Source organism: Tupaia chinensis, unplaced genomic scaffold, assembly GCF_000334495.1.
Source record: "Tupaia chinensis unplaced genomic scaffold, TupChi_1.0 Scaffold000682_1, whole genome shotgun sequence".
NCBI classification, from domain to species: Eukaryota; Metazoa; Chordata; class Mammalia; order Scandentia; family Tupaiidae; genus Tupaia; species Tupaia belangeri.
The window spans coordinates 2,509,323-2,534,598 of record NW_006160205.1 but is presented as its reverse complement, the minus strand read 5'-3'; the positions used below and the strand labels follow the sequence as shown (position 1 = coordinate 2,534,598).

Genomic DNA, 25,276 nt, shown 5'->3' with positions numbered 1-25,276 from the left:
AAGGAAAAACATAATCTCATTTTCTCAAATCGGTTAAAACAAATGACATGATAAGAAAAAATGAGACACTAGCAGACCCCAAGCTTTGCCACATTTGCCTAAGCTTGAAAAATCACCTCTTTCATAAAGCATGAGCAGGCAGACTCTACATGCATACCAAGGATCTAGGAAATGTGGAAAATGACAAATCTTTCACTCAGAGCCCTGAATGGAGGGAGAGTGAAGGCTTTACAACTGCCTCTTCACCTGCTTAGGAATGGCTACCCCCCACCCCCTCGCCAGCTTTTCTGTCCCTTACACAGTAAGATTGATGGTGTTCTGATCGCAAGCAGCCAATTTTAGTCTCTCAAGGAATAATTCACTACACTGACAGATGAGTGGAATTTGACGTGATGTTCCCCTCATTCAGTCCGTGCTGCACCTGGGTGCACCAGCCAGTCTGGGTCCTTTAGGGGAAACAGTTAGAGATTTGGGCCAATTTCTGCTGTCATAACATAAAATTGGGACGATGTTTTTGTGAGGCCATGGATTTGTGATCTGTCTTCTCAATGCAGTGGGTTTGTACACAAACAGAATGGGAATATGTTAACTAGAAAACTGACTGATTTTAATGCATTCGCCTGCAGTCCTTTAAGTACTTCCTATTTTTCATATTTATAGTACTAGGACTGCACCATTTATTTTCAGTTACTCACTAGTTAAAGAAGATTAAAACAGTCAATCAAATGAAAGTGAATTTTCAAATTACACAAATGATTAAAATGTGCTATAGATTAAAAGATTTGTAATTTCAATAATTTAATATTTAGCTAGCTCAAGTTTTTATTTAGGGAACGATGTAGGAAATCACCATAACAACTTGAAGAATAGTTGTGTCTCTTTTTTTTTAGTAAAGCTACAGGGAGGACATTTAATTTTAAAAAGACTCAAAATTAGTCTTCCATTGTTTCTGATAATTAAAATAGATCATTTCAACTCTTTATAATTACCAGTTTTTGTGTAAGAGATGAAAAAAAGATGAATGGTTCGCTAAGTGTATTTTTTGTTTTCAGAGAGGTTTTTTGCTATAGGACGTGTGTGCTCACCAGAAAGAGAGAGAGAGACTGAGAGACAGAAAGCGAGAAATCACCCCCCAGGGGGGATGGCCACGCCGCAATCCCTTCTCCTCCATTCTCCTCTAGGGATCTTGGGCACACATGCACACATGCCTGGTGGTGTGAGTTCAAGCCACCATGTCTGGGACTCGAACCATGGTCGACTACATGGGAGTCCAGCGACATAGCCATTATGCTAACTGCTGGTCCCTTACTAAATGTATTTTATAATTTGAAATTAGTTTTTCCCCTTATGAATATATGAATTCTGACAGCAATTTTAGTGGTTACTTAATTTTGAGCGTGTGGGTATCTTTGTGTGGGGGGTGTCCTTGAAACTTAATAAAATATGGATTATCTCAAACTCTTCAGTAAGAAAAGATCCGTAAGATTCTTTAGTAATTTAAAATCATATAGATAAATTACTTGAGACAAGAAGTTATAAATGCCTAATGAATCATTTATTCTTGAGTCTGCTATTTTATTGACAGTGGTATAGAGAAATTATAAGAAGATTAGTCTGAATAGAGTTGTATGCGTAATTTATACCTCACCAGATTTAAAGCTATGTTAAGCAAAATCATAATGTTAGAGGTACTCATTAATGACTTAATTATTAGAGGTATTCATTAGTGACTTAATTATACCAAACATTGCCATTAGTATTAAGGTGAAATTTTTTTGGTTAAATTATTATAAAGCATTCTTATATGCCTCACTTTTACTTTTACTTTACCATTCAATATTACTTTATTGATATTCTTAAGAAATAGCACTCGGGGCCAGCAGTTAGCATAATGGCTATGTTCCTGGACTCCCATGTAATCAACCGCGGTTCGAGTCCCGGACCCGGTGGCTTAAACTCACGCAGGGTGCATGTGCGTGCGTGCCCAAGATTCCGAGAGGAGAATGGAGGAAAAGGGATTGTGGCGTGGCCATCCCCCTGGGGGGGGCGCTTTCTCACTTTCTATCTCTCTGTCTCTCTCTGTCTGTCTGGCGAGCACATGCGCCCTATAGCAAAAACCTCTCCCCCCCCAAAAAAAAGAAATATGCACTGAAATACCAACATACATTAAAATAAAGTGTCATTTTGTAATTTTAAGTTAAAAGAAATCATGGGAATAATAGTTGCGTATTGACTCTTTAAGAATGTGTACCAATGCTAGATTGCTAAGTGTAGTGAATTGGTCTAAAAATTAGAGCAGACAGGTGGTTATTTGGTGTTAGCTAGTGCTTGTGATAATCCATTGATCATCTGATTGATAGTATTGACCCTATCCCAGAGTCAGAGTGCAGCTGTGGACATTTGGTAAGACCCCAGGATATCAAAACCAAGTAGAGATTTAAATGAATGTTTTCTGTTGATCCCACAAACTTATGAGAGAATTATTAGAATACTATTTGAACTGTGACTTATTTGAGCTGAAGCCTATGGCTTCAATTGGTAGTAAAGGAAAATAGAAGCTGTATTACACTGCAAACAAAAATACTTAGAAGTGACACAAATAAACCTTAGCTTTCAATTGCTAATTTCTTAAAGTTCATCTAAGAGGCTGGTTTGAACTCTTATTTTTTTTCTTTATTCATCAGAAGACACATGTGCTCACCAAAGAGAGAAAGGGAGAGAGAGAGGTAGAGAGAAAAAGAGGGAGAAAGCACCCCCTAGTGGGTTGTAGTCATGCCACAATCCCTTCTCCATTTCTCTATCCTATCAGGATTTTGAGCATGCACACATTTGCCTGGTGTGTTTTTCAAGCTGTAAAGGCTGGGATTTGAAATGCAGTTGGCCAGTGCATCCAGATTCCTGTGCTACTAGGCTACAGGGCTGGCTGGCCCCTGAATTCCTTTTTAAAACTCTTAATTTAAGGGGTCAGCAAGTGGCGTGGTGATTAGGGAACTGAACTCCCACATGGCTGACTGAGGTTTGAGTCCTGGAGCCGGCAGCTTGAAAATCATGCTGGGCATACGTGCATGCATGCCCAGAGTCCCAAGAGGAAAAGGGATTGTGATGTGTCCATCCCCCCACCCCTGGGGGGGGTAATTTCTCACTTTCCCTCTTACTTTCTCTCTCTGTCTCTCTCTAATGAGTGCAGGTGCCCCATGGCAAAAACCTTTAAAAATAAAATAACAAAACTCTTAATTTAAAACTCTGTGTTAACATTTCAAAGTTTGAGTATACCAAAATTGGTATACCATTTTAAAAAAACTATTTAGCATTGCCTCCTAAAATATAAAATGTGTGAATCCTGACATGCAATTCCAATTCTAGGTGCTTATATTAAGAAAATTATTGGATAAGTGTAAAGAGAGTTATGTATGTTACTGTATAATCATTACAACAGTGGGTTGTTTTTATTTTTGTTGTTTTTTTTTGAGAGAGGTTTTTGCTATAGGGTGCATGCACTCTATAGAGAAAGACAGAGACAGAGACAGAAAACGAGAAATTACCCCCTGGAGGGATGGCCTTGCTGCAATCCCTTTTCCTCCATTCTCCTCTCAGGATTTTGGGCATGCATGCACACGTGCCTGGCATGAGTTTAAGCCACTGGGTCCGGAACTCGAACCGCAGTGGACTACATGGGATTCCAGCAACATAGCCATTATTGCCAACTGCTGGTCCCAAATTCTGCCCTTTTTAGCTAATATTTGTATAAGCTTTTTTTTTTTTTTTAATCTGGACAACATCTATAGTGCTTATTCATATCACATGTGTTAAGAGATAGGCGTCAAGATAATTCTGGAATACTGTACTATTTGTCTTTTTAATTCCTCATATCTACCAGGGTACTTGACATATAGCAGGGGCTTAGGAAATTCTTGTTGAATTATCAAGGAAAGTAAAAATGAAGATTCTGATAGAATTTTAAACTCTCTCTTAGCTGTTACTACATGTTTATGAGTTTTTGTATATGTATGGATGCTTATGTATTTGTGTATGTGCTTATAATTTGGAGATATCTAATGAGAGTAATAAAAACATTAAATGATCACTATTGCACATATATATATATATATAATGTCTTAGTCTGTTATTGTATTGTTAACAGATACCTGAGATTGGGTGATTTATAAAGAAATGGAAGTTTATTGACTCAAAGTTCTGGTGGCTAGAAAGTCTAAAGGTGTAGACCTGGCATCAGGTGTCTACAACATAGCAAATAGAAGTAAAGCACACAGGATAGTGAGCATGTACAGAGAAAGAGAGCAGCCTTCTTTTATGACAATCAGCTCCGGAGAGGACTAACTCCATTGTCATGAGAGCTAGAATTCACTGTGACCGAGACATAATTAATCTATTCATCAGAGTGGTGCCTCCTTGATGCGATCATCATGATCCTATCACCATCCATTAAGCTTCACCACCTCCCAACACCAAATTCCAAAACATGAAACTTGGGAGTAGGAACTGTTATCCAAACAATAAACTGGGAGACTTCAAAACATTTATGGAAAAATGAAATTAAAGTGTGAATTTATTCTGATACAAAAAAAGTCAAAATTCAGCATAGTTTTTTTCATAAACGCATCTTTCTTGAACTTTTTTGAAGACCTCTTCTGTAGTGTATCTTTGTGTAGATATTTGACTCTAATATTTGATGTCTATTTCATTAATCAAAATCATCCAGACTACACTTTAAAATGTAGTAAAAATTAAATTCCTAAGGTTTTTAGTGATAGTGTAAGTTTTGTTGTTTATTTATGATGTTTTTATAATAGGCATAGAAAATATTATAGGCGTAATCATGAGGGACTGAAGTAAAACCTCTACTTAGTAAATAGAGAAAGTCCTTTTATTTTCCAAATCTTTTGATATCAAGAGAAAAATTCACTTCCTCTTTGCAGCAAAGAGAAAAATAACACCAGCCAGGCAACTTTTCTTTTTCTTTGCGTTAAAGAGAAAATGAATTATTTTGTTAAAAATTTGTATTAACTACTTGAATTCCCCTCAATGTACTCAGGGAACTCTCTTGGCCCACTAGTTCTTTCTCCTTCCCCAACTTAATATAATAAGAAGTTAAACTTAAAAAAAAAAAAAAGTTCAGAAAAAGAAAAGGGAAATGATGTGGTCACAGAGCTGTTTTTTCAGAAGATGGATAGTAATAGTGACTACTGATTTAGGAGATCCCTCTTCCTTTCAGGGCTGAGTCAAGCTAAGTTTCACCCTGTGTTTAGAAGGGAAGAAGACTGCCTACCTCCTCAGGTGTGGCTATTTTTCTAAAGAAGCAGTTTCCTGCATTTATTATTACTCCACCCTTTCTAGACTTTCTTTTCTAGGCATGCTTTCATGTCATGTAAGAATAAATTCAAGCTAACTGAGTCTATATATAAAGGATTTTCTTATTTCCCACTTGTATGGATGAAGAATGAACCAACTGAGATGCATGCTTTCAAATGGATATAGAATGTCAGCTTCCAGATTTAGATGAGCTACTCTATGGTGGGAGAAGAACGACTTCCTTGTTTTGTTTCTTGGATTAGGGTCAGCAGGCCCACTAGTTATACTTTCCACTCAATAAATATTTTCCAGTCCAGTAAACTTTGGCCACGCAAGAACTTTATATCCTTTAATATTCAAATACTGATGGGAAAAAAGACTACATTTTTAAAGAAAAATATCAAATGGTAATGAGGAAAGAACACCAGAGTAGAAATGAGAAGTTGGAGCTTTCAAGATCTCACTGAAGTTGTCAGATTGCAAGACTCCAGAGGAGAGGGTTGGAAGAAATCAGCGATTTTCATATTATGCCTCATGGCTCCAAGGAGATGAGCCATGTGTTACATTAACAGTCAACTGTATTCTGCCAAATGCTGAAGCTTTATACTGCCCGAGGAACAGATTCATTAATTTTACCCATTTAGTGGAGCAAGTTTCAGTACAAAATTACCTTTGTATATTTATAAAAAGCTTTCTGCTGAAACAATTTGGAGATGTTCCGGATGATTTCATAGGCAGAGATGACAACTAGCTTCATGGATGAGGCAGGTAACAAAAATGATTGAACCATTCTGGGGACTAGCTGTTAGAAAATATTGAAGACTGGTACCTCCTGAGTATATGGAAATCTAGAAGGTGCAGCACATCCTTAGCAGCATGGAGACAGGCTAAGTGTGAGCAGATCGTTTGCTATTTCACAGCAAGCCAGAAACCTAGAACTTGCTATGTAATTTCCTTACCTTTTACATGTCAAATGGGCGAAACTCAACTTTTCCAAGGACCTCAACCTATCTGCCGGTAATATTAGGTCATCAGGAAAATCATGATGTATTTTTCTATGCAAAAATCTGTCATGACTTTCCTCACAACCCAATAGTAAATGTAAAAGGGGGGAAGCATCAGGCAGCGTAGTAATGCATGATAAGACTCTCAATGTAATACTTTATTCAAGTTCTTAAAGCCTACTTTTCAGTTCATAGAAGGTTATACATTTACCTTAAAATCCAAGGTTTTTTTTCTTCTACCTTTGCTATTTTGGGCAAATGATGTTAGAATTTATGTGCTTTCATCATGGACACAAAGAGAAACTTCTTACTAGTAAGCCAACTGAGTTATCATACTAGTATAATTGACATGTAACTAAGGCTTCCTTTAATTTTTTAAATAATTCTTTATTTTATTTATTTATTGTTATTTAATTTGACCAGTGAGGGAGAGAGAAAGAAAGGAAGTGAGAAAGCAAGCTGCCAGGTCCAGAACTTGAACCATGATCAGACATGTGGGAGTCCAGAACTTCAACCACTGTGTCACCTGTTGGTCCCAAAACTAAGACTTCCATAATTCGGTATTCTACTAAGAAAACTAGCTAGCACCTCTTGGCAACCTTGCCAAGTTTTTGCATGCAGATAAGTAGAATTCATGCAATTTGGGGAAGAATAATTTGTTATCAGTGTACCAAGAGTTTTGTCTTGAATCGTTAGAGTCATTTTCAGTTGCTGTGGCCCTTGCTTTTTAATTATAAATTAGTGTTGGTTTAGTTTTATCATTATCAATTAAGTTTGCTGTGGGCTGTTTGATTAATCCTATAGTCTGTGGTGATACATATTTTGGATTTTAATTTTGCTGAAAACTAGACTTCCAGACATTCCTGAATTTTGGTTTAGAAATGATCCGTCTACATTCTTATTGCTAAAATATGTGTATGCTATCACCCTAAAATGTGCTTGTGTGGTGGCATATAGTGACATCGTTCATGCACTGCCCATGAACTCTGCAACATATTCTCAGTACATGACATTTTTCTTTTACTTTTCTGCCCACAGGGCATCAGTTTATAACAAAGCATGTTAATAGGTTCCTCTTATCTTATAAAAATAATTCGTGATTCAGTTCATAAATATTGCTGTCCAAGCATTTATTACTTAAATATTTTTCAACCGGGAAGTGGAAACAACTAGGAATTGGATATTTCACTGTCTCAGTGTGTTGTCAGGGAAGTTTGAACACCATTGTTTTTCATGTAAGTTCTAACTAGAGACCAGTTCTTTATCAAAGTCTCAGTTTAAAAATATGTGATATAGGAAAAAAAAAAACCATAATGACGTAAATAAAGCCCCTGTGCTGAGATAAAATGATAAGATACAAGACATGAGAATGTTCTATTTGGAATCTTCCCAGATGAGGGCTTATTAAATTGAATTGGGTTTGTACCTTCTTATATCTCTTCATCTGATGAAAATGCAAGAGGCCATGTACTGGACAGGTGCTCCGAAATCTAGGGCACTGGGTGAACATTTGTAGGGCAATGTTTTTGACAGCTGCTCCCTGGACTGCTTAGAAGTAAGAGCAAATTTATGGCATGCATGTTGCCAATCTCCAGCCTTCTATCTATCACAGGCCTAGGGAATCAATCACTGTGATTAATCCCACAGAGCCTGGGTGTGATTTCAGAATCTTTCTCAATCCCTCCCCAGGCACTGCCTGTCAATTGATTGACATCGACACTGGCGTGCAAGTTGAGAGTCTTTGACCAATGCTGATGTGGGTTAATTGGCTAACTATCTCCAAAATCTCTCTTCCATCCAAAAAATGTATGTGGCATAAACCTCTTTCTTAAAAAGGATAAAATGAACAAATTTTCATTAAATCACATTTATGTCCCAAGAGACACACACATCCAGTAGCTACCGTTTAAGATAGTGCAACTTTAAACGATTTTGTCAACTTCTGAGAGTTGCAAAGTTTCCTTTATATTTCCTCCAGAAATTTTTTATTTTTCACCCCATTCTCCTCTAACTCTATGTTTAAGTCGCAAAGCTGCTTGAGATGAGCTATAATTGATCAGAGGACTCTGTGCTCACAAAGCGGGAACAATTTATTCCAAGCAGAGAATATTTGGAAAGCCCTTCTGAAGGGGGAGATAAGGGAGTGATTTTGTGTCAAGCTTTGAAAATACAGTAGAAAGTCATCAGATAACACACAAAAAAAAGTCAAGGATGGTCTTTCTAAACCAAGGGAATAGTACAGTTAAAGACTTAGAGGCAAGCAAAAGTGGGATGTGGTGAGACAGAGGACCTGGATGGCTGGAGTCCCTGTACTACTGGGTCATCAGGAAAGTCATGACATGTTTTTGCATAGGAAAACAGAAAAATACATCATGACTTTCCCTATGACCTAATAGTTGGAGAAACTGTTCTATTGTTCCACCTGCTTCCCTTTGGGAAAGCAAGATTTCCTTTTTTTTTTTTTTTTTTTTTTTTAACTACTGTTTTGCAATCTAAACAGTGAACACTGGTGATCACAGATGGAAAGTTAGGTAAGATGGATATCAGTGAGAGTCTCTATAGAAAGAAAGTCAACTAATAATCAAAGATGCCAGAATCTGTGTCCTGGGCAGTTCCTCTGCATTCCATGAGGGTTTTCAGTTTTGAAATATTGTTACCTCTGTGCAATAAAAGACAAAATATATCACTACTGTTGATGTCAGACTTCTAGTTATGATGTTGAAGGAAGTTAACATATCTCTAACTCAAAGCCTAAAAATAATTTTGTTTCTTATTTTCTCCCCCATCCCTCTCTTCCTTCCTTTCTTTCATGAAAGAGACAGACAGAAATGTGGTGTGGCCCCAAAAGGGTCTTGCCACAATGCAATGCTCCCCCTAGGCTTCCAGTCAGTCAGGATTAGAGGTGTGTTGTGTTTAGGTTGGCCTGAGAAATGAACTCAGGGACTTCCCGTACAGCTCTGGTATTGCACAGCAGCGACTTATCTCCCATACTACCATGGCTGGGTCAATAATTATTATTTTAATATACAATAAATTTAGCATTTGATACTTAGTCAATGTTTATGGACTACCAACTATGTGCAAAGAACTACACTTTCTCAGTAGTAATAGAAATGGCACTTTATTATAACCACTCACTTAATGCTGATATTTTTCAGTGTATCATAAACTGTGTGAGGGTAGGAGACTTAGCAGTCTGGCAATATCTGAAAAAGTGTCTGGTGTACAGTAAGGTCTCAATAAATATTTGTTGGATGAGAAAATGAATAAATGATTCTAAGCATTTGATGTTTCATTTAAGCCTCACAACAACTTCATGAGGTAGAACAGCTTTCCGTTTTGCCAAATGAGAAAATGTGAAAGAATAAATTGATTTGTTCAAAGCCATCTAGCTTGGAAAGGTAAATTGGGGATTTTGCCAGCATTTGAGTTGTGGCTTGTATTACTGGGGTCCTGCTCATGGCTGTAATATGGGATGTTTCTTATGATTTTACACAACCCTACATGGCTGGGACCATTATTCTCATTTATACAAAACACTGCAAAATGAGGATGATGATTATAAAGGAGAGAGGAAGGCAGGCTCTGTGCTTACTCTCGGTTAGGTGCTCTCCATTCATCATAACCAAGTACTGCTTTTAGGAATAGCAGTGAGCTAGTCTTGGAAACAAATTTACAAAACAAATTTCTATGCTGAGAATCACCATCCTACATTTAGGTTGGTCTATACCATGTAATAGTTTTGATACTATGGCTTGGTAATGCTTTGGTTTTCTTTCCTTGTTTTTCCCCCTCTTGAGAAATTTTTGCTATAGAGCATGTATACTTGCTGGAGAGAGAGAGAGAAAGAGAGAGAGAGAGACAGAGAGAGAGAGACAGAAAGTGGGAAATTTTCCCACCCTGGGGGTGGGGGAGTTGGCCATGTTATAATCCCTTCTCTTCCATTCTCCTCTTGGGATTTTGGGCATGCATGCACCTATGCCTGGTGCGAATTTCAAGTCGCTGGATCTAGAACTTGAACTGTGGTTGGCTACATGAGAGTCCAGTGCTCCAACCACCATGCCACCCACTGGCCCCAGTAATGCGTTAGTTTCAATTATGTTGTGCACACATGCCTAACTGGAAGCTTTCCTTTTATCCTTTTTGGAGTAATAGCACTTTATTTCAAGTCTGTCATTTTGTTTTGTTTCTTTATAGGACAGTTGTTTCCCAGTATACATATATGTTTTTACATTGGAGACCCTTTTGTGCTACCAACAAGAAGCAACAGCATCAGATAAATCTGCATTTGTCAGACCTTGTCTTAGTGTGGGTTTTCTCTTTTACTTAAAGTGAAGTTATAAATCATTCACATTGGAAATGAATTCTCTACAACTGCAATTTAACTTTTTGATAAGATTTTTTGGCATTTATCATGGTGAGACTTTATAAATTATCTAGAATATTGTAAAATGGGCTGACCTTTCTGGTAAGTGATTTGATCATTTGCAGCAGTTTTCTTTTGTTTTGGTTTTGCTAAAATATAGAATTGTGTCTCTCAAATAAAACTTGCTAGGCCTATAGCCTCCAAAAATGTTGTTTATATAATCAGGCTTGAAATCTCACTTTCCAGTTCCTGTCATAAGTTAGTACAAGTTTCTTTGGGTGCAAAAAGTTATTTGAAATCCATGCATTTTTTTATAATATTAATTTTCCATGAATTTTTAAAAGACCCTCCCTTTTACAAAATGATATAAAATTTGCTTAATTAATAAGGTTTCTAGTATTTCAAGCCTTAGCAGAGAGAGAGAGAGAGAGAGAGAGAGAGAGAGAGAGAGAGAAATTGCCAGTGGTCAATTTCTGTTTTTATGTTTTAAGACTAGGGAATTTGAGCTAGCATGAGAGAATCACCTATATAGTTAAAACCATGGATTAAAGATATTATAAGATGATGATAAATTTGCAATTAGTGTTTCAGAGTCTCTTAAGAACCATACCCAATAGGCAGTAACTCTCTACTGAAGAGGTCAAAAGCCTTATAGAAGCCTTGCAGAGTTCTTTGATAAAACTTTATTATCTCTCTTTACTGTCCTCATTAACATACTTCAAAAATGCTGTTAAGTATTTCTAGCAAGTAGAGCATTGGAGTCATTTTACAGTAGTGTAAAGGATTTATTAATTATAATCTTTTCATGAGTCTATTTATATTCAGTTGTGACATTAATAGGTTGCCAAAGCAAACTGGAGTTAATTGTATTTAATTAAATTGTTGAAGACAAGTAAGGTAGTTTATTATTATTGTAAGCAGAAAGCCCTATTGATGTACTTGTTTGTGCGAATAAGATCTAGAGGAAAGGTTTTTCTACTGGGTATGGTATTATTCATCAAGTGAAAGTAATATAAAAATGCTAATTCAAGAAAGTTGTCATCATAATGGAACATTTGAAGGTGGTCACCTCACATGGTGTTTGTAATCTTATATCCAATGTTTAGGTAAACAAAGTGAGGTTCCTGAGAAAGCAGACTTTCATTTTTTCTTACTATGGTCCCTGGGGAGATCTAAGATCATCTCTTCATTTCTCTTCCTTTTTTGAAGGAGTTATTGGTGGGCGTAGTGTCTAAAATCTGGGTCAAGGAAAAACAATTACTTCAAGTACCTTGAAAGATTGGCAATGGTCTATTACAAAGATAAGGAAAAAAGTTTGGGCTGCAAAGAATTCTAGGTAAAGATTATTTATCTTTGGTCAGGAGGCACAGTGGAAGTTTTACTGAAATAGTCAGAAGATAGAGACCAGCAGGTGGCATAATTGTTAAAGTGTTGGACTTCCACATGGCTGACCATGGTTCGAGTCCTGGACCTGCTGGCTTGAAAATCATAGCAGGTGCGTGTGTGTGTGTGTGTGTGTGTGTGTGTGTGTGTGTGTCCAAGAACCCAGAAGAATGGAGGAGAAGGGAACATCCCCACTGGGGGGTTATTTCTCACTTTCCCTCTCTTCTTCTTCTTCTTTTTTTTTTTTTTTTTAAGGAGAGTTTTTTTTTGCTATAGGGCATGTGCACTTGCTGGAGATACAGAGAAAGACAGAAAAATAGAAAGTGAGACATCACCCTCCAGGAATATGGCCACACCACAGTCCCTTCTTCTCCAGTCTCCTCTTGGGATACTGGGCATGCACATACATGTGCCCTGCATGAGTTTTAAGCCGCTGGGTCTGGGACTAAAACTGCGGTTTACTACATGGGAGTCCAGTGATGTAACCATTACGCCATCCAATGGTCCCCTCACTTTTTTCCTCTTACTGTCTCTCTCTGGTGAATGCACAAGTCTCATGGAAATAACTTAAAAAAGAAACACACACACACACGCACACACACACACAAAACCAATCAGTAGATGATTAAGGAAAAGCCACAGCTTTGTCATAGATTAATGCCTGTCAGGGCTTTGAGGACAGTGGGAGGTAGGATGTAAGCTGTCTTTGAGGGGAAAACTTCATTTAGCACTCCCCTCCCTATATTGTTTCTAAAATTCATATATACATTAAATTAAGGCTTTTATTAGTATTTACTACGTACTTGGCACTATGCTAAGCATTTCTATTTTATTAATGCTTATACTTACAGCTACTTTTGTTCTATCTACTGATTAGAAAAATAGGCCCAGAGAGGTTAAATAACTTGTCCTAAGTGCACAGCTAATAAATACTAAAGGCTGAATTTGAACTAGAGAAATCTGCTTCCAGATTCCATGCTCTTCATGACCACAACAATACAGCAACTCTGCTCTGCCGATCAGTAGCTTAGTTGTGAGGTACAGTGTGAAGATGGGAATTAATATATGCCAGAGTACGCTAGGTGATGCTTTAGTAACCAGTCTTCCCTGAATCTCAATGGCTTAAGACAACAGAAGTGTATTTCTTGCTCAGAGACTGGCTAAGAGCTGTGCTCCATGTATCAGTCCAGAATTCAGAGCAGCCGTCTGTATGAAATAGTATTGTTCATCAAGGCAGAATGTAGATAATTTTGAAGGTCTAACATCTAATAAATGCTTCCTCTTGGAAGTGACCTAAGCCACTTCTCACAACTCGTTGACCAGCTCTGGTCACATGGATTAATCAAGGATGAAGGGCCATGAAGTGAAGTCCTACTGTGTTCCCAGAAAGCAGGCAGCAAGAGATGTTTGGTGAATAGCATTTGTGAGGACCATAGCATGCCTTAACAGTCAGGGCTTTATATTTCCTTTGTCATATTGTAGTACTCGTCCATTCTTAGATATCTAAGCCTAGAGACCTTAGTTTATTTTAGTGTTTAGATAAGGCTCCAGAAACTTCAGTTACTCAGTGTATAGAAGATAAAAGCAGATAATGAATCAAAGCAAAACCAAAACAAAGTGACACCAAGTTTGTTTTATAGCTGACTTTGAAATGAATGTCACATGGCCCAGCCCTCCTTTGAGTGAAACTTAAGCAAACCTTTGAGGTTATGGGAGCTGCTGTTCTTTTCTTCACTGAATCTCTTTTCCATAGCAAATACCTAATGCTCTTCCTTGTTCACTCTCCCTCTCTCCCCCACCTTCTCAGTTGTGTGAGTCTAAGTTTTGAACTGAGTCAGTCCCAGTTTTAAGAAGAATTGCCACCCTGGAATAAAAGGTCAAAGTATTGAATGCTACACTACCTGAGATGTTGTTTGCTCTAGATGAAACTTTAATATGGCATATTCAGTAAGTGGGTGATATTTTTTATATTGTCCTAGGTATATTTTTATTTTATTCTTCTCATTTTCATCTCCAGGTCTGTAGTTGGCAGGCAGAGAAATCAGTTATGGATCAAATGCACCCATTTGTCATGGATTAATGCTTGTAAATGCTTTGAAGGCAGCAGGAGACACAGGCCTGTTTGAGTGAATGCTGACTTTGGAAGAAAAAAATTAATGAAGCTAGGAAAACAGTGATAGCAGAGAACATTGCAATTTTAGGTGTTAAATGACTTATTTTCAAACCCTAGGAGTGTGGTAATATTATTCCTCTCCTCCTTCCTTTAATTAAGCACTCTCATAATGCATAGTGACCTCAGCTAAAGAAAAGTTGTTTTAAGGAGAGTTAGGCTTCCAGAGAGTTGTTATTTAATGAAAAGAGGGTTTTTTTTTTTTCCTCAGCCATAGCTGAGGCAGTTATTTCATCAAGATTTTAAAGAATTCTCTAGACTGTGTCCTTGTTACACACACTGTTGATGGGCAGAGCAGAAAAAGCTGTAATTCACCATTGTAAGGATAAAGGAAGAGAAGAAAAAACAGGAAGAGTAGCCAGAACTGCCAACACTTCTATGTGTGACAAAGTTATTATAAAGTGCTGCTTTCCTGGATGGCTCAAGAAGATGACATTTGGATAGAAGGTTCAATTTTGCAGAACGTGCCTTTAATATCTAATCTCCAAACTCTCCAATTATCATTATTTTTAAAGCTTATTTATTTCTTATTTGCATGTGTGAGAGAGGAAAAGAGAGACAGACAGACAGATAAACAGGTGTCCGGAACAGGGGTCTCATGCTTCAATCCACTCCTAGCCTTAGCCAGCCCCAGGTCACAGGTGTGTGTGCTCCCAGTGTGTTAGGGGAGGTTTCCAAATGTGAAAGTTGAACATTCCTACATGGATCAGGCTTGCAGAGCATTGCATTACTCACTACATCTCCATAAAGCCCTAGCTGAGGCAGTTATTTTGTCAAGATTTTAAAGAATTCTCTAGACTGTGTCCTTGTTACACACACACACACACACACACACACAGAGAGAGAGAGAGAGAGAGAGATAATACCAATAGTTGAAAATCATATTTCAGTGGAGGACCAGCAGGTGGTATAGTGGTTAAGACACTGGACTCCCAGATGGCCCACCATTGTTTGAGTAGTAGACCCAGCAGTGTGAAAATCATGCTGAGCACTTGTGTGCATGCCCCAAATCCTGAGAAGAGATTGGAGGAGAAGAGATTACAGCTTTCCTTCTCTCTGTCCTTTTCTATTGCCTCCCTCTGGCAAGTACACACACCCTATGACAAAAACCTAAAAAATAAAAAAAAACAAACCTATTTCAATAATAAAGAATTGGAAATTACCTTAGCCATTTATACTAACTTTCTTTGGAAAGAGCAGAAAATGCTGTAATTTACCATTTGTTTTCATTTGCTTGCAAACATCTACCAAGTGGTTGATCCACTGGTGGGATTCTCTGCCATATTATCTTTGGACATGCTGAGATTTTAGATGACTCCTTTCACTTTAACCAAGAAAAAATATTTTATCATCAAACTGATCTTCTATTGTTCCCAAAGCTCTCCCGTCCATATTGTCTGCCATCACAGCTAATGACAACTCCTTTCTTCTCTTTGCTTCCATTGCAAACCTTGGAGTTCCCTTCAACTATCGCCTTTCTTTCAGACTTCACCACAAATTTACCAGCAAATCTATGAGAGACTTATAAAATGTTCACAGAAAATGTGCATTATGAAAAACTATGCATGGATTTAAAAATTTTTTGCACCAAAATAAACTTGTACTTTAATCCCATTTTCTTCACTAGCTTTTTGAGGTCCTCTTATATTTTTCTCCTAGCTTTACAATGTATCCAGACTCCAAATTCTCCCCACCTCTATTGTTATTACCCTGGACCAAGCTACTCTTTCCTCTGTGGTGGATTATTGTGTAGCCTCTGGTGGTCTCTTGCTGTCATCTTTACCCCTATAGTCTATGTTCATACAAAAGGCAGAATGGTCAGGTTAAAAAGTTACTCACATGGGGTGCAGGTGGTGTGGTAGTTAAAGATGTTGTACTCCCACATGGCTGACCACAGTTTAAGTCCTGGGCCTGGTGGCTTGCTTTCTCACTTTCTCTCTCTCTCTCTCTCTCTTTCTCTGACTCTGGTCAAATTAAAAATAACAATGATGATTCTATGGCATCTCCCACTACTGTCTTCTTTGCTCACTCTCCTCTGTCCACACAGGCCTCCTTGTTGTTCCTTCAAAGCCATACATACTTCTGTGTTTATTGACTTTGTTCTGCCTCGAACACTCTTCCCCGAGTATCTATGAGTATCTATGTGATACAAATTCTCACTGTCTTTGAGTCTCGGCCCAAATATTACCCACTTTTATGAAGTTTTCCCTGATTACATTATGTTTCTTTCTTTCTTTTTTTTTTTTTTGAGAGATTTTTGCTATAAGGTGCATGTGCTCACCAGAGAGAAAGAGACAGACAGACAGACAGACATAAAATTGAGAAATACCCCCCCCCAGGGATGATGGCAATGCTGCAACCCCTTCTCCTTCATTCTCCTATGAGGATTTTGGGCACACACACTCTCCCAGCATGAGTTTTATGCTGCTGGGTCTGGGACTAGAACCACTGTCGACTATAAGGGAGGCCAGCAACATAACCACTACACCATCTGCTAGTTTCATGTTATGTATTTTTAATGTCACCCTCCTCCCAGCACTCCACAGTCTCCTGACCCTGCTCCACTTTTTGTAATAGCTTTTGTTGCCTTTAAAATTACTGTAATTCACTTATTAAATTTGTTGTTGGTCTCTCCCCAGGAGAACATAAGTTCTACAAGGGCAGGGATTTTTATCAGTTTTCATCCCTGGTGTATGTATTGGGTGAAAAGAAGGCTTTTAATAAGTATTTGTTGACCAAAGTAATGAATAAGTAAAAAGACATTTTAGTAGCTCATTAAAGAAAGACTTATTCTCTCTGTTCCTTATCAAATGTAATATAGGTACTCATGTATTTCCTCCAAAACATTTAGCTCTTTGCTGAAAATGAAATTCCTTCCTAGCCTCAGTGGTCCTAGCCACTGAACTAGCATCTCTCTGTGGGTTATGGTAGTAAGCTCAGGGTTTGTTCCAGGCCAACTTCTTGTGAGGATGAGATGCCAAGTACAGCAAATAGGGGGAAGTAGCAGCTTTGGCCTATAGGCAGATATTGTGGCTAGTGGTGATGACAAATCACATCCCCACCCAGAGGACTCATTTTGTCCAAAATCTCTATCAGAAATCTGAATCGCAAGTTAATATGGCTTTTAAATATTGAGGAATAATAACGATGAACATTTTTATATTCGTATGTTACTTTCTTCTGATGTATTAAGAATATGTCTACAGTCCAGCAGATGGCTTAATGGTTAGATCACTGGGACCCCCTCCTCCCCTTCCCATGTAGTTGACATCTGTTTGAGTCCCAGATCTGGTGGCTTAAAACTCATGTTGGGCGTGTGTGCGTGTGTGCCCAAAATCCCAAGAGGAGAATGGAGGGGAAGGAATTGTGGCATGGCCATTTCTCCCAGGGGTTATTTCTCACTTTCTGTCTCTCCTGTGAGTGCACATGCCCTACAGACAAAACAAAAACAAAGACAAAACATTACAAGAACTCTTTAAAAATAAATTAATTAGTGAAAAAAAGAATATCTAAAACTTGTAAAGCCTTTATTTTGTACCAGACTCTACTCTAAGGAAAGTACATACAAACACACACCTATATATGCTATTTAACCTTGACAATAACCCAGAGAGGTAGAGACTTTCATCACCTCAAGTTTTGTTTAATTGCCTAAGGGCATGTGTGTTTATCAGAGAAGAGAGAAAGAGAGAAAGAGAAAGCACCCCCTCCTTCAGAGGGGCATGGACACTCCATAATACTTTGTCCTTTGTTTCTCTATCCTTTGGAGACTTTGGGCATGCACACTCACATGCCTGGCATGTTTTCAAGCCATCGTGTTGGTATTCAAATCACCATTGAGCATGTGGTATCCAGCTCCTTGAACCATTAGGCTATGGGATTGACCCTATTACCCCAATTTTTCAAATGAGGAGCTCAAAGTAATTCACTTGTGTGTACCTTGTTTCTGGAAAGGGGTGCCTGGTTATGTAGAATGTCATTCTTAAGGAACGTAAACGATATTTGCAGACTTCATGGTGGGCACTTTTCCTGAGAATCTCCTGTAAGACATGGAAAGCGTTTTTACTACTTTTTGAGATAGACTGTTTCATTGCTGAATAACTGGAATTAGATTTTTTCCTTTGATACTTAACAGAATTCTGAGGAAATTGGAGCAGGGAAGAACGTCTGGATTGTTTTTAACTCTGTGGCAGATTATGGAGCCAGCTCAGTGTACTCCTGTAAAGAGCCATTCAGATGTAAAGGCAGGCAGTATGATACTCCCCAGTCATCCCTTTTCTGAACCACATGGAATGGTTCGGCTGTGGATTGGGGCAGGACTATCACTTGTGGAACCCTGATTTTTATTTAAACAGCCCAAGGTCACACTAGCTACCCTGGCAGTTGTATCACCCTGCCAGCTCAGATTGCGTTTACCCTCAATGAAAACCCTCAGGTCTCTTTCGCACATGTCACGGCAAAGTCACATCTTCTCAAGTCTCTGTTTTCACAGCTGGCTGTTTGGACCCAAATGTAGACTTCATATCTGTCCCTGTTACTTTCTAGTTTGTTAGATTTCAACTTTTATTTCATCTTACTAGAAATTTAAAAAAATTCCAGTTCTCTCTTCTAAAATGTTAACTAGAGTTCTCAGTTTTGTGTGTTTGAATGAATAAAGAAATCTACAAATGAAAATCTGATAAATTAATTTCTAAACTATAGTGTTTCAGGAATGGCAGTAGCATGCTAACCCTTCATTATTTTGTGAATTTAAGTAGGGCTTTAAGCTACTTCTTACATATGTGACCTAAGAAAGAGAAATTCGGGGAAAGAATATTATTTAGAAAGAAAAACAATCTCTGACAGTTAATTCTAAAGCAGTGAAAATATATTCAAACCACATCTATTATTTAAAAAGTCTAGTAGCCACATTTTTAAAAAAAATTATAAAAACAGGGGCCAACGGGTGGTGTGGTGGTTAAGGCGTTGGATTCTACATGGCTGACCATGGTTGGAGTTGCAGACCTGGCGACTTGCTTTCTGTTTCCCTCCTCTCTCCTCTCCCCGCCCCCTTCCACTCCCCATCTCTCTCTCTCTCTCTCTCTCTCTGGTGAGTGTACATGCTCTATAGCAAATTAAAAAATACAATAAATTTTAAAAAGTTATAAAAACAGATGAAATTGAATAATGTATTAATATGAACCCAATGTGTACAAGATATTATTTTATTTCCTGTAACAAGTTACCACAAACTGAGTGGTTGAAAACTGTAGACATTTATTCTCTTGCAGTTCTGAGAAACAGAAGTTAAAAATCAGGGTGTCAGGGTTGCAGTCCCTCTAGAGGATCTAGATGTTCCTGGGATTATTCCTGCCACATTACTCCAGTCTCTGCTCCCATGTTAAATCAGTTCGCCTGTTTAGTTGTTTCAACTTTTTTTAAATGGCCACATGCCCATTCTCTTCTGTCTGTCAAATCCCTCTCGGTCTTGCTCTTACGAGGGTATTTTATATTGGACTTAATTAAGGCCACTTGGATAATCCAAGATAAACTCTTTCACTTTATTTTCTTTCTCTTTTTTGCAACACAAAGTAGTATTTCCTCATTTGCCATATGAAATAATATCCTAAGGCTAGCCCCACAGTGCAGTGGTTAGGTGTTTCAAGGTTTGAATCCTGGGTGGCTTGAAAAGCACACCAAGACATGTACATGTACATGTCCCAAATCCTGATAAAATGGAGGAAAAAGGATTGCTGTATAACCATGCTCTATTGGGAGAGGGGTGCTTTTTCTCTCTGTTTTTCTCTCTGACAAGGTCACATGCCCTCTGGCAAAACAAATACTAAATAAACATTCATAGGTTCTGGGAATCAGGACATGAGTGTACCTTTCTAGGGCCATTATTCCACCCACTATAATGATCATGTATACATGTAATCAGTGTAAAAGATTATTCACGAGATGCTTTAGCTTCTCTTTTCTATATGAAGTCTTTGAAATCTGGTACACATTTTGTACTGAGTACATCTCAATACTGACTCTCAATTGTCTTCGGAAATAACTTTATCTAAATTTAGATTTTTTTTTTTTGGAGAGAGATTTTTGCTATAGGGCACATGCACTCACCAGAGAGACAGAGGGATCACACCCACCCCCACCCCCACCCCAGGGTGGGGATGGCCACATGGCAGTCCCTTTTCCTCTCAGAATTTTTGGCACACATGCACAAGTGCCCAGTGTGTTTCAAGCCATCCAGGACTTGAACTGTAGTTGACTATGAGGGAGTCCATCACCTTAACCTCTATGCCACTTGCTAGCCCTAGCATTTAGATTTTTAGAAAATTTGCAGTTGGGAAAAAAATCAATTCACCTACTTGAGTTATTTCAACTTCATTTAAAAGTTTTCCAGTTAGTAAATCAGACATTGGCTTTAAAATTGAAATAAGTTAAAGAAAGTAAAAAATCCATTTTGTTGATCTTTCTAGCTATATTTTAAGAACCTTGGATGCACATATGGCTAGCGACTGCTGTTTGTACAATGCTAGTATGATACACCCCTAGTATGCATAGAGCTGGAAATGTGGTGATAACAAGATAGATGTGGTTTTTCTCATGGAGTTTCCCATCTGATCACATCTTGGTTTTCAAACCTTGTCTATAACCCAGATGTCAGAAGCTGGTATAAGATGATAGATAACAGCAACTAATGAGCAAATATATTTGAACATATTTGTCAATGAAGCTGATTTATCTGCCGGGGTCCAGCCTCGGCGTGGGTGGGTTACCTCGACGAAGGCGGCGAAGGTGAACAGAAGACAGAGGCCTCGATGCCTTTCATGCACGTCCTATGCCAGACACCCCTCAGAGATCGCTCTCTAAGGAGTGACAACTGCTAGGAATTATCGTGCGTTTTTATTGAAAATGTGTTACATACAAGTAAATGGGAGAGGGGCTACGTGTTTCAATTATCAGCTCATAAAGTCTTTTAACAATAAAACATAGATTCTATTCAGGGGTGGATTAAAGGTGGGTCTAGTGCAGTTCCTATTCAGGGGTGGATTAAGGGTGGGTCTAGTGCAGTTCCTCAATTGTAGGTGGGTCTCCATGGAATGCAGTTTCGGGAAAGCGGTTCCGGTAAGCAGAGATGATTATCAGCTGATGCGGTGCAGCAGCCATCTTCTGATTACTGGGAATGGTGCTGAGAAAAGAAAATCTCAAGAATAGATATTAGTTTTTATGGGTCTAATAAAGAATGATACTTATACAGTTTTGTAGGGATCTAAAACTTAATTTGAGGAATCCTAATATATTTATCTATTTCACTTGGAGAGGGCAGAGGTGTCCTGGGCCAGTTTTGGCCTAATCCTATTGTACATAAAGAAAGGAAGAATTTAAGGGCCTTCCAAAGGTCAAGATTACTTCTGCCTAGAAAGAACTTCAGCCCACCCTCTATTGTGACCATGGAGATAAAGCATTGTAATTAATAGTAAGTGATCAGAGCAAAGGGGAGCGGTCGGGGACTTCCTGGAAGATTTTATCATATACTCAGGATGTATAGGAGAGCTATGCAATTCTTTCATAGTAGTAAATTGGGGAGTCAGAGGGGGGTCGCTTCCCAGTGAGGCTGCCTCAATTCTCTGGAGCAAATAGCAGGCAGCCTTGCTGACATGCTAACTGACCCAAGCTTTGTTCCAAGGTCGGGGAGTGCACAACAGTGGCCTTGCCAGCGTGTTGATCCAACCGGAAGCAGAGCTCAAAGGTCGGGGGGCTCAGACAGATCCTGGGGCCTCACCGGGTCGGACTCCTCCAGATTTAGTCTAAGGGAGCCTCAGCAGAACCTGTTCTCTTCAGCTTCCCATCAGGCATGACCCAAGTGCTCTTCTGAGTTCCTTTAATTGACTTTTCAGAATGTTAATTTGATGCTTTGTGAGATAAACAGATATGGCAAGATACTTTAAATGTTAAGAGAATAAATATACCTGGAAATGTAATAAATAGTGTTATTAATAATGATGAGCAGTTATGTCACATCTGTAAAACAAGTTTAAGACATTTTAAGAAGTTCATGCTTTTCTTTTCCTTTTTGGTTACCTGAACATACTTAATGGAGTTTTAAGCCATCTCTTTTATATTGTGCATTTTGCCTAAGAGGTTTCCCAAATAAGATGCTGATTGTTTGCTTCTAATAGCAATCTTAAGCTAAAATGTGCCCTATCTTAGGAAGAGAAAAAAAAATGTCCCCTTCCTAGTGGTTTTAGAGAGACCACAAGTCAGATCATATATTACAAGAACTATAAGAGCTTAGCTTCTAGACTGGAACAAATTGCACCATCACCACCACCGTCAACAACAACAAAATTGTGGTTTTTAAGATGGTCAAGTTTCTAAAATATGTTGCTGGTATGTATCAATTTCAACCTCAAAATCATCTCCTATCTCAACTCCGAAGTTCCTATTCAGGATCAATTCCCAGTAAATTTTCGAGAAAAAAATAATGTGTGTGTACACACACACACACACACACACACTTAAGTATATCAATTAAAAATATATATACATTTTGTTCCCCCTTAACACAAGGTCTCATCATGTTGTGATCCTCCTACCTCAGCTTTCCAGCTGGGAGTACACCCAGCTGTGATTTTAGACAAGGGTTACTATTTCTTAGACAAGTCTTACTATTGAGTTGTCAAAAAAGTTATGACACATTTGTTTTTTTCCTATGTTTTTCTGTGCAAAAACAAACAAACAAAAAGCATCATGACCTTTCTGCAACCCAGAACGTTTCCCAGGCCAGCTTCAAGCTTGTGGTCCTCCTGCCTCAGTCAGCTGAGTCATGAGATTACAGGCACGTGCCAACATGCCCAGCCTTTAGGTTGGGCCTGGAGTTCAGTCCAGCCTCTCATGTGCTTCTTGACTGCAGATCACAACCTCTTAGCTGTGAGTGCCACTATTACTGGGGAAAAAAAACCCATTCAGTATGGATTGAGGCCTGGAATTATCCTCACTGAGAGATTGCTGTTGAAATAATTATGTTGTGAAATGTCATGTGACCCACTTTATATCCCACTTGGATTCTCATTTCATTCCATCAACATTGACACGAGTTGTTGCACTAACACTGATAAGTGCTAAAGAAGATGAATTAAAGTAGATTTTGTCACTAAGTCATGTATAAAATAGTAATGTGTAAAAATTATATATATATGTGTGTATATATATATATATATATATATATATATATATTTAATGTAACGTATCTATAAGACAAAGAGAAGTAAATGTGTGGAGAAGAGGAAAATATAATGATTCCCAGAAGAATTAGGGAGGACCTCTTTTGTGGAGAAGAGGGTAGAGGAGTAGACCTGGGAGAAAGATGAAAAAGATCACTTCCATATTTCCCTATGTAGCAAGTGTGTCATAAATCTCATAGCCTAGCATAGAACGGCCCATAATTAGAAACGATAGTGAATAAATGGAGCAATCACTTTTAAAAGTGTGATTTAAATTTTTTAGGCTTTATCGTGTAAATGTCCCTTCCAAATAACACAGAGCTATACTACGTAAGTCAGAAGGTTGGAGTAAATGACTTGTGTCTTCTATTATCTTTCCTGTGGCCTCTATTTTCAGTTCTAAGAAAAGTACTACTTGAGTCATGTCCCATTGTGATAAACCAAGCTAGAATCAAGGGGACACGGTTTTTACACTTAATCTCTAAATTATACGTATTCGAATCTTCTTATAGATTTTTCTTCTTTGAGCCACAGGGTTTATTTACTTATTTACTTATTGGACTCACTGAAATATGAGTCTTGGTATTTTCCTTTTTTATGAGATTTTTTCATATGTTTTAAGCCTCCTGTGGGTATTCATGTCTTTTCAGACTGTTTTGGATTTGTATAGCCTCATTTCTTCAGAACAAATTGAGTTCATCTATTCTCTGTAAAGTTCATTAAAATTCTTAAGTACTTAAAAGTTCCTTTATTTTTATTTATTTATATTTAGAGAGTTTTAGCTGTAGGCACATGTGCTTGTCAGAGGTACAGAAAGACAGAAAGCAAGAAATCACCCTGGAGGGGATGGTCACGCTGCAACCCCTTCCCGTCCAGTCTACTCTTGGGATTTTGGGCACACATATACATGTGCCTAGTGTGAGTTTTAAGCTGCTGGGTTTGGGACTTGACCCATAGTAAACTACTTGGGAGTCCAGTGATATAACCATTATGTCATTTGCTGGTCCCTTGTTTTTATCTTTTAAAGTTAATTCATTTCTGTTTTTCATGAGATAGGGAGACAGAAAAAGACAAACACTCTCCACAGGGTCTCATTCTGTCCCCCAGCCTTCCTAGCCAGCAAGTATCACAGACACACGTGCACGTGCCTGGTGTGTACAGGTCAACTTGAAAACCAAACCTGATTTTTCATGTGGTTTCCAGCATTACAGAACATTGAACGACTGCTGCACCACTGCAGCTCAGCCAATACATTTCTTTTTACAATCCTCTGAAAGGCAGAGGTACAAACATTCTCTCTAGATTAGCAAGTGCACTAAAATACAGTGTGCTGGGGCCAGCAGGTGTCATGGTGGTTAAGGCACTGGATTCCCATGTGACTGACAATGGGTCAAGTCCCAGACCCAGTGGCTTGAAATATCATACTGGGCACTTATGTATGCTTGCCCAAAATTCTAGGCAGGTAGGTCTTTGCTGACTGACTTTTGTAGAAGTAGCATAAAGGAATTTACACTGAGTTATGATGGAGCAAAAATTTGCTAAATCCTTTTTTCCTTCTTTCCATAGCACAGTCCCAGACTCCTCAGCAGCTGGTGTGTATCATCCATGTACTTCCAAGTTCTGATCCACTCCTTTCCCAGTCTCCTAGCTCTGCTTCCCTGCCTACTCCTCCCTCTCCTTCCTCTGTCTCTTCTATTCCAGTCTCCCCTGTTTCTTTCAGGAGAACCCAAATCATTTTGTATACAGAAATCTGTTCTTCTTGAGCTTACCCCCATATTATTCTGTCCTTTAAAGCAAAAGAATCTTCTTTAGGAACAATGTTCCCCAAAAC

General features: G+C 38.4%; 1 protein-coding gene across 2 annotated transcripts in view; it reads left to right on the top strand.

Annotated features, from left to right (window-relative positions):
• TAFA1 (TAFA chemokine like family member 1) overlaps window positions 1-25,276 on the top strand; it is a 593,415-nt gene that overhangs the window by 5,910 nt on the left and 562,229 nt on the right. The window lies entirely within an intron of this gene.